The sequence below is a fragment of the Dendrobates tinctorius genome, unplaced genomic scaffold, assembly GCF_039654945.1.
Source record: "Dendrobates tinctorius isolate UK_male_01 unplaced genomic scaffold, ASM3965494v1 ptg000241l, whole genome shotgun sequence".
Lineage (NCBI taxonomy): Eukaryota > Metazoa > Chordata > Amphibia > Anura > Dendrobatidae > Dendrobates > Dendrobates tinctorius.
Genome location: NW_027361908.1, coordinates 25197564 through 25215143, shown reverse-complemented (window position 1 = coordinate 25215143; position 17580 = coordinate 25197564).

Below are 17580 nucleotides of genomic sequence, written 5' to 3'. Positions count from 1 at the left end.
GTACCCTTTCTAACCTTTGTGCAATCACGTGCAATCCATACTGTGCCTGACACCGTCTGAGCCTGCCTCCTGAGACATATATTTTGAATGTGTATGCTATCCATACATGTTATCCAGGGATACGGTACCCTTTCTAACCTTTGTGCAATCACGTGCAATCCATACTGGGCCTGACACCGTCTGAGCCTGCCTCCTGAGACATATATTTTGAATGTGTACGCTATCCATACATGTTATCCAGGGATACGGTACCCTTTCTAACCTTTGTGCAATCACGTGCAATCCATACTGTGCCTGACACCGTCTGAGCCTGCCTCCTGAGACATATATTTTAAATGTGTACGCTATCCATACATGTTATACGGGGATACGGTACCCTTTCTAACCTTTGTGCAATCACGTGCAATCCATACTGGGCCTAACACCGTCTGAGCCTGCCTCCTGAGACATATATTTTGAATGTGTACGCTATCCATACATGTTATCCAGGGATACGGTACCCTTTCTAACCTTTGTGCAATCACGTGCAATCCATACTGGGCCTGACACCGTCTGAGCATGCCTCCTGAGACATATATTTTGAATGTGTACGCTATCCATACATGTTATCCAGGGATACGGTACCCTTTCTAACCTTTGTGCAATCACGTGCAATCCATACTGGGCCTAACACCGTCTGAGCCTGCCTCCTGAGACATATATTTTAAATGTGTACGCTATCCATACATGTTATACGGGGATACGGTACCCTTTCTAACCTTTGTGCAATCACGTACAATCCATACTGGGCCTAACACCGTCTGAGCCTGCCTCCTGATACATATATTTTGAATGTGTACGCTATCCATACATGTTGTCCGGGGATACGGTACCCTTTCTAACCTTTGTGCAATCACGTGCAATCCATACTGGGCCTAACACCGTCTGAGCCTGCCTCCTGAGACATATATTTTGAATGTGTACGCTATCCATACATGTTATCCGGGGATACGGTACCCTTTCTATCCTTTGTGTAATCACTTGCAATCCATACTGTGCCTGACACCATCTGAGCCTGCCTCCTGAGACATATATTTTGAAAGTGTACGCTATCCATACATGTTATCCAGGGATACGGTACCCTTTCTAACCTTTGTGCAATCATGTGCAATCCATACTGGGCCTGACACCGTCTGAGCCTGCCTACTGAGACATATATTTTGAATGTGTACGCTATCCAAACATGTTATCCGGGGATACGGTACCCTTTCTAACCTTTGTGCAATCACGTGCAATCCATACTGGGCATAAAACCGTCTGAGCATGCCTCCTGATACATATATTTTGAATGTGTACTCTATCCATACATGTTATCCGGGGATACGGTACCCTTTCTAACCTTTGTGCAATCACGTGCAATCCATACTGGGCCTAACACCGTCTGAGCCTGCCTCCTGAGACATATATTTTGAGTGTGTACGCTATCCATACATGTTATCTGGGGATACGGTACCCTTTCTAACCATTGTGCAATCACGTGCAATCCATACTGGGCCTAACACCGTCTGAGCCTGCCTCCTGAGACATATATTTTGAATGTGTACGCTATCCATACATGTTATCCGGGGATACGGTACCCTTTCTAACCTTTGTGCAATCACGTGCAATCCATACTGTGCCTGACACTGTCTGAGCCTGCCTCCTGAGACATATATTTTGAATGTGTACGCTATTCATACATGTTATCCAGGGATACGGTACCCTTTCTAACCTTTGTGCAATCACGTGCAATCCATACTGGGCCTGACACCGTCTGAGCCTGCCTCCTGAGACATATATTTTGAATGTGTACGCTATCCATACATGTTATCCGGGGATACGGTACCCTTTCTAACCTTTGTGCAATCACGTGCAAACCATACTGGGCCTAACACCGTCTGAGCCTGCCTCCTGAGACATATATTTTGAATGTGTACGCTATCCATACATGTTATCCGGGGATACGGTACCCTTTCTAACCTTTGTGCAATCACGTGCAATCCATACTGTGCCTGACACCGTCTGAGCCTGCCTCCTGAGACATATATTTTGAATGTGTATGCTATCCATACATGTTATCCAGGGATACGGTACCCTTTCTAACCTTTGTGCAATCACGTGCAATCCATACTGGGCCTGACACCGTCTGAGCCTGCCTCCTGAGACATATATTTTGAATGTGTACGCTATCCATACATGTTATCCAGGGATACGGTACCCTTTCTAACCTTTGTGCAATCACGTGCAATCCATACTGGGCCTAACACCGTCTGAGCCTGCCTCCTGAGACATATATTTTAAATGTGTACGCTATCCATACATGTTATACGGGGATACGGTACCCTTTCTAACCTTTGTGCAATCACGTGCAATCCATACTGGGCCTAACACCGTCTGAGCCTGCCTCCTGAGACATATATTTTGAATGTGTACGCTATCCATACATGTTATCCGGGGATACGGTACCCTTTCTAACCTTTGTGCAATCACGTGCAATCCATACTGGGCCTAACACCGTCTGAGCCTGCCTCCTGAGACATATATTTTGAATGTGTACGCTATCCATACATGTTATCCGGGGATACGGTACCCTTTCTAACCTTTGTGCAATCACGTGCAATCCATACTGTGCCTGACACCATCTGAGCCTGCCTCCTGAGACATATATTTTGAATGTGTACGCTATCCATACATGTTATCCGGGGATACGGTACCCTTTCTAACCTTTGTGCAATCACGTGCAATCCATACTGGGCCTAACACCGTCTGAGCCTGCCTCCTGAGAGATATATTTTGAATGTGTACGCTATCCATACATGTTATCCGGGGATACGGTACCCTTTCTAACCTTTGTGCAATCACGTGCAATCCATACTGGGCCTAACACCGTCTGAGCCTGCCTCCTGAGACATATATTTTGAATGTGTTCGCTATCCATACATGTTATCCGGGGATACGGTACCCTTTCTAACCTTTGTGCAATCACGTGCAATCCATACTGTGCCTGACACCGTCTGAGCCTGCCTCCTGAGACATATATTTTGAATGTGTATGCTATCCATACATGTTATCCAGGGATACGGTACCCTTTCTAACCTTTGTGCAATCACGTGCAATCCATACTGGGCCTGACACCGTCTGAGCATGCCTCCTGAGACATATATTTTGAATGTGTACGCTATCCATACATGTTATCCAGGGATACGGTACCCTTTCTAACCTTTGTGCAATCACGTGCAATCCATACTGGGCCTAACACCGTCTGAGCCTGCCTCCTGAGACATATATTTTAAATGTGTACGCTATCCATACATGTTATACGGGGATACGGTACCCTTTCTAACCTTTGTGCAATCACGTACAATCCATACTGGGCCTAACACCGTCTGAGCCTGCCTCCTGATACATATATTTTGAATGTGTACGCTATCCATACATGTTATCCGGGGATACGGTACCCTTTCTAACCTTTGTGCAATCACGTGCAATCCATACTGTGCCTGACACCGTCTGAGCCTGCCTCCTGAGACATATATTTTGAATGTGTATGCTATCCATACATGTTATCCAGGGATACGGTACCCTTTCTAACCTTTGTGCAATCACGTGCAATCCATACTGGGCCTGACACCGTCTGAGCATGCCTCCTGAGACATATATTTTGAATGTGTACGCTATCCATACATGTTATCCAGGGATACGGTACCCTTTCTAACCTTTGTGCAATCACGTGCAATCCATACTGGGCCTAACACCGTCTGAGCCTGCCTCCTGAGACATATATTTTAAATGTGTACGCTATCCATACATGTTATACGGGGATACGGTACCCTTTCTAACCTTTGTGCAATCACGTACAATCCATACTGGGCCTAACACCGTCTGAGCCTGCCTCCTGATACATATATTTTGAATGTGTACGCTATCCATACATGTTATCCGGGGATACGGTACCCTTTCTAACCTTTGTGCAATCACGTGCAATCCATACTGGGCCTAACACCGTCTGAGCCTGCCTCCTGAGACATATATTTTGAATGTGTACGCTATCCATACATGTTATCCGGGGATACGGTACCCTTTCTATCCTTTGTGTAATCACGTGCAATCCATACTGTGCCTGACACCATCTGAGCCTGCCTCCTGAGACATATATTTTGAAAGTGTACGCTATCCATACATGTTATCCAGGGATACGGTACCCTTTCTAACCTTTGTGCAATCATGTGCAATCCATACTGGGCCTGACACCGTCTGAGCCTGCCTACTGAGACATATATTTTGAATGTGTACGCTAACCATACATGTTATCCGGGGATACGGTACCCTTTCTAACCTTTGTGCAATCACGTGCAATCCATACTGGGCATAAAACCGTCTGAGCATGCCTCCTGATACATATATTTTGAATGTGTACTCTATCCATACATGTTATCCGGGGATACGGTACCCTTTCTAACCTTTGTGCAATCACGTGCAATCCATACTGTGCCTGACACCGTGTGAGCCTGCCTCCTGAGACATATATTTTGAATGTGTACGCTATTCATACATGTTATCCAGGGATACGGTACCCTTTCTAACCTTTGTGCAATCACGTGCAATCCATACTGGGCCTAACACCGTCTGAGCCTGCCTCCTGAGACATATATTTTGAGTGTGTACGCTATCCATACATGTTATCTGGGGATACGGTACCCTTTCTAACCATTGTGCAATCACGTGCAATCCATACTGGGCCTAACACCGTCTGAGCCTGCCTCCTGAGACATATATTTTGAATGTGTACGCTATCCATACATGTTATCCGGGGATACGGTACCCTTTCTAACCTTTGTGCAATCACGTGCAATCCATACTGTGCCTGACACTGTCTGAGCCTGCCTCCTGAGACATATATTTTGAATGTGTACGCTATTCATACATGTTATCCAGGGATACGGTACCCTTTCTAACCTTTGTGCAATCACGTGCAATCCATACTGGGCCTGACACCGTCTGAGCCTGCCTCCTGAGACATATATTTTGAATGTGTACGCTATCCATACATGTTATCCGGGGATACGGTACCCTTTCTAACCTTTGTGCAATCACGTGCAAACCATACTGGGCCTATCACCGTCTGAGCCTGCCTCCTGAGACATATATTTTGAATGTGTACGCTATCCATACATGTTATCCGGGGATACGGTACCCTTTCTAACCTTTGTGCAATCACGTGCAATCCATACTGTGCCTGACACTGTCTGAGCCTGCCTCCTGAGACATATATTTTGAATGTGTATGCTATCCATACATGTTATCCAGGGATACGGTACCCTTTCTAACCTTTGTGCAATCACGTGCAATCCATACTGGGCCTGACACCGTCTGAGCCTGCCTCCTGAGACATATATTTTGAATGTGTACGCTATCCATACATGTTATCCAGGGATACGGTACCCTTTCTAACCTTTGTGCAATCACGTGCAATCCATACTGTGCCTGACACCGTCTGAGCCTGCCTCCTGAGACATATATTTTAAATGTGTACGCTATCCATACATGTTATACGGGGATACGGTACCCTTTCTAACCTTTGTGCAATCACGTGCAATCCATACTGGGCCTAACACCGTCTGAGCCTGCCTCCTGAGACATATATTTTGAATGTGTACGCTATCCATACATGTTATCCAGGGATACGGTACCCTTTCTAACCTTTGTGCAATCACGTGCAATCCATACTGTGCCTGACACCGTCTGAGCATGCCTCCTGAGACATATATTTTGAATGTGTACGCTATCCATACATGTTATCCAGGGATACGGTACCCTTTCTAACCTTTGTGCAATCACGTGCAATCCATACTGGGCCTAACACCGTCTGAGCCTGCCTCCTGAGACATATATTTTAAATGTGTACGCTATCCATACATGTTATACGGGGATACGGTACCCTTTCTAACCTTTGTGCAATCACGTACAATCCATACTGGGCCTAACACCGTCTGAGCCTGCCTCCTGATACATATATTTTGAATGTGTACGCTATCCATACATGTTATCCGGGGATACGGTACCCTTTCTAACCTTTGTGCAATCACGTGCAATCCATACTGGGCCTAACACCGTCTGAGCCTGCCTCCTGAGACATATATTTTGAATGTGTACGCTATCCATACATGTTATCCGGGGATACGGTACCCTTTCTATCCTTTGTGTAATCACGTGCAATCCATACTGTGCCTGACACCATCTGAGCCTGCCTCCTGAGACATATATTTTGAAAGTGTACGCTATCCATACATGTTATCCAGGGATACGGTACCCTTTCTAACCTTTGTGCAATCATGTGCAATCCATACTGGGCCTGACACCGTCTGAGCCTGCCTACTGAGACATATATTTTGAATGTGTACGCTATCCAAACATGTTATCCGGGGATACGGTACCCTTTCTAACCTTTGTGCAATCACATGCAATCCATACTGGGCATCAAACCGTCTGAGCATGCCTCCTGATACATATATTTTGAATGTGTACTCTATCCATACATGTTATCCGGGGATACGGTACCCTTTCTAACCTTTGTGCAATCACGTGCAATCCATACTGTGCCTGACACCGTGTGAGCCTGCCTCCTGAGACATATATTTTGAATGTGTACGCTATTCATACATGTTATCCAGGGATACGGTACCCTTTCTAACCTTTGTGCAATCACGTGCAATCCATACTGGGCCTAACACCGTCTGAGCCTGCCTCCTGAGACATATATTTTGAGTGTGTACGCTATCCATACATGTTATCTGGGGATACGGTACCCTTTCTAACCATTGTGCAATCACGTGCAATCCATACTGGGCCTAACACCGTCTGAGCCTGCCTCCTGAGACATATATTTTGAATGTGTACGCTATCCATACATGTTATCCGGGGATACGGTACCCTTTCTAACCTTTGTGCAATCACGTGCAATCCATACTGTGCCTGACACTGTCTGAGCCTGCCTCCTGAGACATATATTTTGAATGTGTACGCTATTCATACATGTTATCCAGGGATACGGTACCCTTTCTAACCTTTGTGCAATCACGTGCAATCCATACTGGGCCTGACACCGTCTGAGCCTGCCTCCTGAGACATATATTTTGAATGTGTACGCTATCCATACATGTTATCCGGGGATACGGTACCCTTTCTAACCTTTGTGCAATCACGTGCAAACCATACTGGGCCTATCACCGTCTGAGCCTGCCTCCTGAGACATATATTTTGAATGTGTACGCTATCCATACATGTTATCCGGGGATACGGTACCCTTTCTAACCTTTGTGCAATCACGTGCAATCCATACTGTGCCTGACACCGTCGGAGCCTGCCTCCTGAGACATATATTTTGAATGTGTATGCTATCCATACATGTTATCCAGGGATACGGTACCCTTTCTAACCTTTGTGCAATCACGTGCAATCCATACTGGGCCTGACACCGTCTGAGCCTGCCTCCTGAGACATATATTTTGAATGTGTACGCTATCCATACATGTTATCCAGGGATACGGTACCCTTTCTAACCTTTGTGCAATCACGTGCAATCCATACTGTGCCTGACACCGTCTGAGCCTGCCTCCTGAGACATATATTTTAAATGTGTACGCTATCCATACATGTTATACGGGGATACGGTACCCTTTCTAACCTTTGTGCAATCACGTGCAATCCATACTGGGCCTAACACCGTCTGAGCCTGCCTCCTGAGACATATATTTTGAATGTGTACGCTATCCATACATGTTATCCAGGGATACGGTACCCTTTCTAACCTTTGTGCAATCACGTGCAATCCATACTGGGCCTAACACCGTCTGAGCCTGCCTCCTGAGACATATATTTTAAATGTGTACGCTATCCATACATGTTATACGGGGATACGGTACCCTTTCTAACCTTTGTGCAATCACGTACAATCCATACTGGGCCTAGCACCGTCTGAGCCTGCCTCCTGATACATATATTTTGAATGTGTACGCTATCCATACATGTTATCCGGGGATACGGTATCCTTTCTAACCTTTGTGCAATCACGTGCAATCCATACTGGGCCTAACACCGTCTGAGCCTGCCTCCTGAGACATATATTTTGAATGTGTACGCTATCCATACATGTTATCCGGGGATACGGTACCCTTTCTAACCTTTGTGCAATCACGTGCAATCCATACTGTGCCTGACACCATCTGAGCCTGCCTCCTGAGACATATATTTTGAAAGTGTACGCTATCCATACATGTTATCCAGGGATACGGTACCCTTTCTAACCTTTGTGCAATCACGTGCAATCCATACTGGGCCTAACACCGTCTGAGCCTGCCTCCTGAGACATATATTTTGAATGTGTACGCTATCCATACATGTTATCCGGGGATACGGTACCCTTTCTATCCTTTGTGTAATCACGTGCAATCCATACTGTGCCTGACACCATCTGAGCCTGCCTCCTGAGACATATATTTTGAAAGTGTACGCTATCCATACATGTTATCCAGGGATACGGTACCCTTTCTAACCTTTGTGCAATCACGTGCAATCCATACTGGGCCTGACACCGTCTGAGCCTGCCTACTGAGACATATATTTTGAATGTGTACGCTATCCATACATGTTATCCGGGGATACGGTACCCTTTCTAACCTTTGTGCAATCACGTGCAATCCATACTGGGCATAAAACCGTCTGAGCATGCCTCCTGATACATATATTTTGAATGTGTACTCTATCCATACATGTTATCCGGGGATACGGTACCCTTTCTAACCTTTGTGTAATCACGTGCAATCCATACTGTGCCTGACACCGTGTAAGCCTGCCTCCTGAGACATATATTTTGAATGTGTACGCTATTCATACATGTTATCCAGGGATACGGTACCCTTTCTAACCTTTGTGCAATCACGTGCAATCCATACTGGGCCTAACACCGTCTGAGCCTGCCTCCTGAGACATATATTTTGAGTGTGTACGCTATCCATACATGTTATCTGGGGATACGGTACCCTTTCTAACCATTGTGCAATCACGTGCAATCCATACTGGGCCTAACACCGTCTGAGCCTGCCTCCTGAGACATATATTTTGAATGTGTACGCTATCCATACATGTTATCCGGGGATACGGTACCCTTTCTAACCTTTGTGCAATCACGTGCAATCCATACTGTGCCTGACACTGTCTGAGCCTGCCTCCTGAGACATATATTTTGAATGTGTACGCTATTCATACATGTTATCCAGGGATACGGTACCCTTTCTAACCTTTGTGCAATCACGTGCAATCCATACTGGGCCTGACACCGTCTGAGCCTGCCTCCTGAGACATATATTTTGAATGTGTACGCTATCCATACATGTTATCCGGGGATACGGTACCCTTTCTAACCTTTGTGCAATCACGTGCAAACCATACTGGGCCTATCACCGTCTGAGCCTGCCTCCTGAGACATATATTTTGAATGTGTACGCTATCCATACATGTTATCCGGGGATACGGTACCCTTTCTAACCTTTGTGCAATCACGTGCAATCCATACTGTGCCTGACACCGTCTGAGCCTGCCTCCTGAGACATATATTTTGAATGTGTATGCTATCCATACATGTTATCCAGGGATACGGTACCCTTTCTAACCTTTGTGCAATCACGTGCAATCCATACTGGGCCTGACACCGTCTGAGCCTGCCTCCTGAGACATATATTTTGAATGTGTACGCTATCCATACATGTTATCCAGGGATACGGTACCCTTTCTAACCTTTGTGCAATCACGTGCAATCCATACTGTGCCTGACACCGTCTGAGCCTGCCTCCTGAGACATATATTTTAAATGTGTACGCTATCCATACATGTTATACGGGGATACGGTACCCTTTCTAACCTTTGTGCAATCACATGCAATCCATACTGGGCCTAACACCGTCTGAGCCTGCCTCCTGAGACATATATTTTGAATGTGTACGCTATCCATACATGTTATCCAGGGATACGGTACCCTTTCTAACCTTTGTGCAATCACGTGCAATCCATACTGGGCCTAACACCGTCTGAGCCTGCCTCCTGAGACATATATTTTAAATGTGTACGCTATCCATACATGTTATACGGGGATACGGTACCCTTTCTAACCTTTGTGCAATCACGTACAATCCATACTGGGCATAACACCGTCTGAGCCTGCCTCCTGATACATATATTTTGAATGTGTACGCTATCCATACATGTTATCCGGGGATACGGTATCCTTTCTAACCTTTGTGCAATCACGTGCAATCCATACTGGGCCTAACACCGTCTGAGCCTGCCTCCTGAGACATATATTTTGAATGTGTACGCTATCCATACATGTTATCCGGGGATACGGTACCCTTTCTAACCTTTGTGCAATCACGTGCAATCCATACTGTGCCTGACACCATCTGAGCCTGCCTCCTGAGACATATATTTTGAAAGTGTACGCTATCCATACATGTTATCCAGGGATACGGTACCCTTTCTAACCTTTGTGCAATCACGTGCAATCCATACTGGGCCTAACACCGTCTGAGCCTGCCTCCTGAGACATATATTTTGAATGTGTACGCTATCCATACATGTTATCCGGGGATACGGTACCCTTTCTAACCTTTGTGCAATCACGTGCAATCCATACTGGGCCTAACACCGTCTGAGCCTGCCTCCTGATACATATATTTTGAATGTGTACGCTATCCATACACGTTATCCGGGCATACAGTACCCTTTCTAACCTTTGTGCAAACACGTGCAATCCATACTGGGCCTAACACCGTCTGAGCCTGCCTCCTGAGACATATATTTTGAATGTGTATGCTATCCATACATGTTATCCGGGGATACGGTACCCTTTCTAACCTTTGTGCAATCACGTGCAATCCATACTGTGCCTGACACCATCTGAGCCTGCCTCCTGAGACATATATTTTGAATGTGTACGCTATCCATACATGTTATCCAGGGATACGGTACCCTTTCTAACCTTTGTGCAATCACGTGCAATCCATACTGGGCCTAACACCGTCTGAGCCTGCCTCCTGAGACATATATTTTGAATGTGTACGCTATCCATACATGTTATCCGGGGATACCGTACCCTTTCTAACCTTTGTGCAATCACGTGCAATCCATACTAGGGCCTAACACCGTCTGAGCCTGCCTCCTGAGACATATATTTTGAATGTGTATGCTATCCATACATGTTATCCGGGGATACGGTACCCTTTCTAACCTTTGTGCAATGACGTGCAATCCATACTGGGCCTGACACTGTCTGAGCCTGCCTCCTGAGACATATATTTTGAATGTGTACGCTATCCATACATGTTATCCAGGGATACGGTACCCTTTCTAACCTTTGTGCAATCACGTGCAATCCATACTGGGCCTGACACCGTCTGAGCCTGCCTCCTGAGACATATATTTTGAATGTGTACGCTATCCATACATGTTATCCGGGGATACAGTACCCTTTCTAACCTTTGTGCAATCACGTGCAATCCATACTGTGCCTGACACCGTGTGAGCCTGCCTCCTGAGACATATATTTTGAATGTGTATGCTATCCATACATGTTATCCAGGGATACGGTACCCTTTCTAACCTTTGTGCAATCACGTGCAATCCATACTGGGCCTGACACCATCTGATCCTGCCTCCTGAGACATATATTTTGAATGTGTATGCTATCCATACATGTTATCCAGGGATACGGTACCCTTTCTAACCTTTGTGCAATCACGTGCTATCCATACTGGGCCTAACACCGTCTGAGCCTGCCTCCTGAGACATATATTTTAAATGTGTACGCTATCCATACATGTTATACGGGGATACGGTACCCTTTCTAACCTTTGTGCAATCACGTGCAATCCATACTGGGCCTAACACCGTCTGAGCCTGCCTCCTGATACATATATTTTGAATGTGTACGCTATCCATACATGTTATCCGGGGATACGGTACCCTTTCTAACCTGTGTGCAATCACGTGCAATCCATACTGGGCCTAACACCATCTGAGCCTGCCTCCTGAGACATATATTTTGAATGTGTACGCTATCCATACATGTTATCCGGGGATTCGGTACCCTTTCTAACCTTTGTGCAATCACGTGCAATCCATACTGTGCCTAACACCGTCTGAGCCTGCCTCCTGAGACATATATTTTGAATGTGTACGCTATCCATACATGTTATCCAGGGATACGGTACCCTTTCTAACCTTTGTGCAATCACGTGCAATCCATACTGGGCCTGACACCGTCTGAGCCTGCCTACTGAGACATATATTTTGAATGTGTATGCTATCCATACATGTTATCCGGGGATACGGTACCCTTTCTAACCTTTGTGCAATCACGTGCAATCCATACTGGGCCTAACACCGTCTGAGCCTGCCTCCTGATACATATATTTTGAATGTGTACGCTATCCATACATGTTATCCGGGGATACGGTACCCTTTCTAACCTTTGTGCAATCACGTGCAATCCATACTGTGCCTGACACCATCTGAGCCTGCCTCCTGAGACATATATTTTGAATGTGTACGCTATCCATACATGTTATCCAGGGATACGGTACCCTTTCTAACCTTTGTGCAATCACGTGCAATCCATACTGGGCCTGACACCGTCTGAGCCTGCCTCCTGAGACATATATTTTGAATATGAACGCTATCCATACATGTTATCCAGGGATACGGTACCCTTTCTAACCTTTGTGCAATCACGTGCAATCCATACTGGGCCTGACACCGTCTGAGCCTGCCTCCTGAGACATATATTTTGAATATGAACGCTATCCATACATGTTATCCAGGGATACGGTACCCTTTCTAACCTTTGTGCAATCACGTACAATCCATACTGTGCCTGACACCGTCTGAGCCTGCCTCCTGAGACATATATTTTGAATATGAACGCTATCCATACATGTTATCCAGGGATACGGTACCCTTTCTAACCTTTGTGCAATCACGTGCAATCCATACTGGGCCTAACACCGTCTGAGCCTGCCTCCTGAGACATATATTTTAAATGTGTATGCTATCCATACATGTTATACGGGGATACGGTACCCTTTCTAACCTTTGTGCAATCACGTACAATCCATACTGGGCCTAACACCGTCTGAGCCTGCCTCCTGATACATATATTTTGAATGTGTACGCTATCCATACATGTTATCCGGGGATACGGTACCCTTTCTAACCTTTGTGCAATCACGTGCAATCCATACTGGGCCTAACACCGTCTGAGCCTGCCTCCTGAGACATATATTTTGAATGTGTACGCTATCCATACATGTTATCCGGGGATACGGTACCCTTTCTAACCTTTGTGCAATCACGTGCAATCCATACTGTGCCTGACACCATCTGAGCCTGCCTCCTGAGACATATATTTTGAAAGTGTACGCTATCCATACATGTTATCCAGGGATACGGTACCCTTTCTAACCTTTGTGCAATCACGTGCAATCCATACTGGGCCTGACACCGTCTGAGCCTGCCTACTGAGACATATATTTTGAATGTGTACGCTATCCATACATGTTATCCGGGGATACGGTACCCTTTCTAACCTTTGTGCAATCACGTGCAATCCATACTGGGCCTAACACCGTCTGAGCCTGCCTCCAGAGACATATATTTTGAATGTGTACGCTATACATACATGTTATCCGGGGTACGGTACCCTTTCTAACCTTTGTGCAATCACGTGCAATCTATACTGTGCCTGACACCGTCTGAGCCTGCCTCCTGAGACATATATTTTGAATGTGTACGCTATCCATACATGTTATCCAGGGATACGGTACCCTTTCTAACCTTTGTGCAATCACGTGCAATCCATACTGGGCCTGACACCGTCTGAGCCTGCCTCCTGAGACATATGTTTTGAATATGTACGCTATCCATACATGTTATCCAGGGATACGGTACCCTTTCTAACCTTTGTGCAATCACGTGCAATCCATACTGGGCCTAACACCGTCTGAGCCTGCCTCCTGAGACATATATTTTGAATGTGTACGCTATCCATACATGTTATCCGGGGATACAGTACCCTTTCTAACCTTTGTGCAATCACGTGCAATCCATACTGGGCCTAACACCGTCTGAGCCTGCCTCCTGATACATATATTTTGAATGTGTACGCTATCCATACACGTTATCCGGGCATACGGTACCCTTTCTAACCTTTGTGCAAACACGTGCAATCCATACTGGGCCTAACACCGTCTGAGCCTGCCTCCTGAGACATATATTTTGAATGTGTATGCTATCCATACATGTTATCCGGGGATATGGTACCCTTTCTAACCTTTGTGCAATCACGTGCAATCCATACTGTGCCTGACACCGTCTGAGCATGCCTCCTGAGACATATATTTTGAATGTGTACGCTATCCATACATGTTATCCAGGGATACGGTACCCTTTCTAACCTTTGTGCAATCACGTGCAATCCATACTGGGCCTAACACCGTCTGAGCCTGCCTCCTGAGACATATATTTTGAATGTGTACGCTATCCATACATGTTATCCGGGGATACGGTACCCTTTCTAACCTTTGTGCAATCACGTGCAATCCATACTGTGCCTGACACCATCTGAGCCTGCCTCCTGAGACATATATTTTGAATGTGTACGCTATCCATACATGTTATCCAGGGATACGGTACCCTTTCTAACCTTTGTGCAATCACGTGCAATCCATACTGGGCCTGACACCGTCTGAGCCTGCCTCCTGAGACATATATTTTGAATATGAACGCTATCCATACATGTTATCCAGGGATACGGTACCCTTTCTAACCTTTGTGCAATCACGTGCAATCCATACTGGGCCTGACACCGTCTGAGCCTGCCTCCTGAGACATATATTTTGAATATGAACGCTATCCATACATGTTATCCAGGGATACGGTACCCTTTCTAACCTTTGTGCAATCACGTACAATCCATACTGTGCCTGACACCGTCTGAGCCTGCCTCCTGAGACATATATTTTGAATATGAACGCTATCCATACATGTTATCCAGGGATACGGTACCCTTTCTAACCTTTGTGCAATCACGTGCAATCCATACTGGGCCTAACACCGTCTGAGCCTGCCTCCTGAGACATATATTTTAAATGTGTACGCTATCCATACATGTTATACGGGGATACGGTACCCTTTCTAACCTTTGTGCAATCACGTACAATCCATACTGGGCCTAACACCGTCTGAGCCTGCCTCCTGATACATATATTTTGAATGTGTACGCTATCCATACATGTTATCCGGGGATACGGTACCCTTTCTAACCTTTGTGCAATCACGTGCAATCCATACTGGGCCTAACACCGTCTGAGCCTGCCTCCTGAGACATATATTTTGAATGTGTACGCTATCCATACATGTTATCCGGGGATACGGTACCCTTTCTAACCTTTGTGCAATCACGTGCAATCCATACTGGGCCTAACACCGTCTGAGCCTGCCTCCTGAGACATATATTTTGAATGTGTACGCTATCCATACATGTTATCCAGGGATACGGTACCCTTTCTAACCTTTGTGCAATCACGTGCAATCCATACTGGGCCTGACACCGTCTGAGCATGCCTCCTGAGACATATATTTTGAATGTGTACGCTATCCATACATGTTATCCAGGGATACGGTACCCTTTCTAACCTTTGTGCAATCACGTGCAATCCATACTGGGCCTAACACCGTCTGAGCCTGCCTCCTGAGACATATATTTTAAATGTGTACGCTATCCATACATGTTATACGGGGATACGGTACCCTTTCTAACCTTTGTGCAATCACGTACAATCCATACTGGGCCTAACACCGTCTGAGCCTGCCTCCTGATACATATATTTTGAATGTGTACGCTATCCATACATGTTATCCGGGGATACGGTACCCTTTCTAACCTTTGTGCAATCACGTGCAATCCATACTGGGCCTAACACCGTCTGAGCCTGCCTCCTGAGACATATATTTTGAATGTGTACGCTATCCATACATGTTATCCGGGGATACGGTACCCTTTCTATCCTTTGTGTAATCACGTGCAATCCATACTGTGCCTGACACCATCTGAGCCTGCCTCCTGAGACATATATTTTGAAAGTGTACGCTATCCATACATGTTATCCAGGGATACGGTACCCTTTCTAACCTTTGTGCAATCATGTGCAATCCATACTGGGCCTGACACCGTCTGAGCCTGCCTACTGAGACATATATTTTGAATGTGTACGCTATCCAAACATGTTATCCGGGGATACGGTACCCTTTCTAACCTTTGTGCAATCACGTGCAATCCATACTGGGCATCAAACCGTCTGAGCATGCCTCCTGATACATATATTTTGAATGTGTACTCTATCCATACATGTTATCCGGGGATACGGTACCCTTTCTAACCTTTGTGCAATCACGTGCAATCCATACTGTGCCTGACACCGTGTGAGCCTGCCTCCTGAGACATATATTTTGAATGTGTACGCTATTCATACATGTTATCCAGGGATACGGTACCCTTTCTAACCTTTGTGCAATCACGTGCAATCCATACTGGGCCTAACACCGTCTGAGCCTGCCTCCTGAGACATATATTTTGAGTGTGTACGCTATCCATACATGTTATCTGGGGATACGGTACCCTTTCTAACCATTGTGCAATCACGTGCAATCCATACTGGGCCTAACACCGTCTGAGCCTGCCTCCTGAGACATATATTTTGAATGTGTACGCTATCCATACATGTTATCCGGGGATACGGTACCCTTTCTAACCTTTGTGCAATCACGTGCAATCCATACTGTGCCTGACACTGTCTGAGCCTGCCTCCTGAGACATATATTTTGAATGTGTACGCTATTCATACATGTTATCCAGGGATACGGTACCCTTTCTAACCTTTGTGCAATCACGTGCAATCCATACTGGGCCTGACACCGTCTGAGCCTGCCTCCTGAGACATATATTTTGAATGTGTACGCTATCCATACATGTTATCCGGGGATACGGTACCCTTTCTAACCTTTGTGCAATCACGTGCAATCCATACTGGGCCTAACACCGTCTGAGCCTGCCTCCTGAGACATATATTTTGAATGTGTACGCTATCCATACATGTTATCCAGGGATACGGTACCCTTTCTAACCTTTGTGCAATCACGTGCAATCCATACTGGGCCTGACACCGTCTGAGCATGCCTCCTGAGACATATATTTTGAATGTGTACGCTATCCATACATGTTATCCAGGGATACGGTACCCTTTCTAACCTTTGTGCAATCACGTGCAATCCATACTGGGCCTAACACCGTCTGAGCCTGCCTCCTGAGACATATATTTTAAATGTGTACGCTATCCATACATGTTATACGGGGATACGGTACCCTTTCTAACCTTTGTGCAATCACGTACAATCCATACTGGGCCTAACACCGTCTGAGCCTGCCTCCTGATACATATATTTTGAATGTGTACG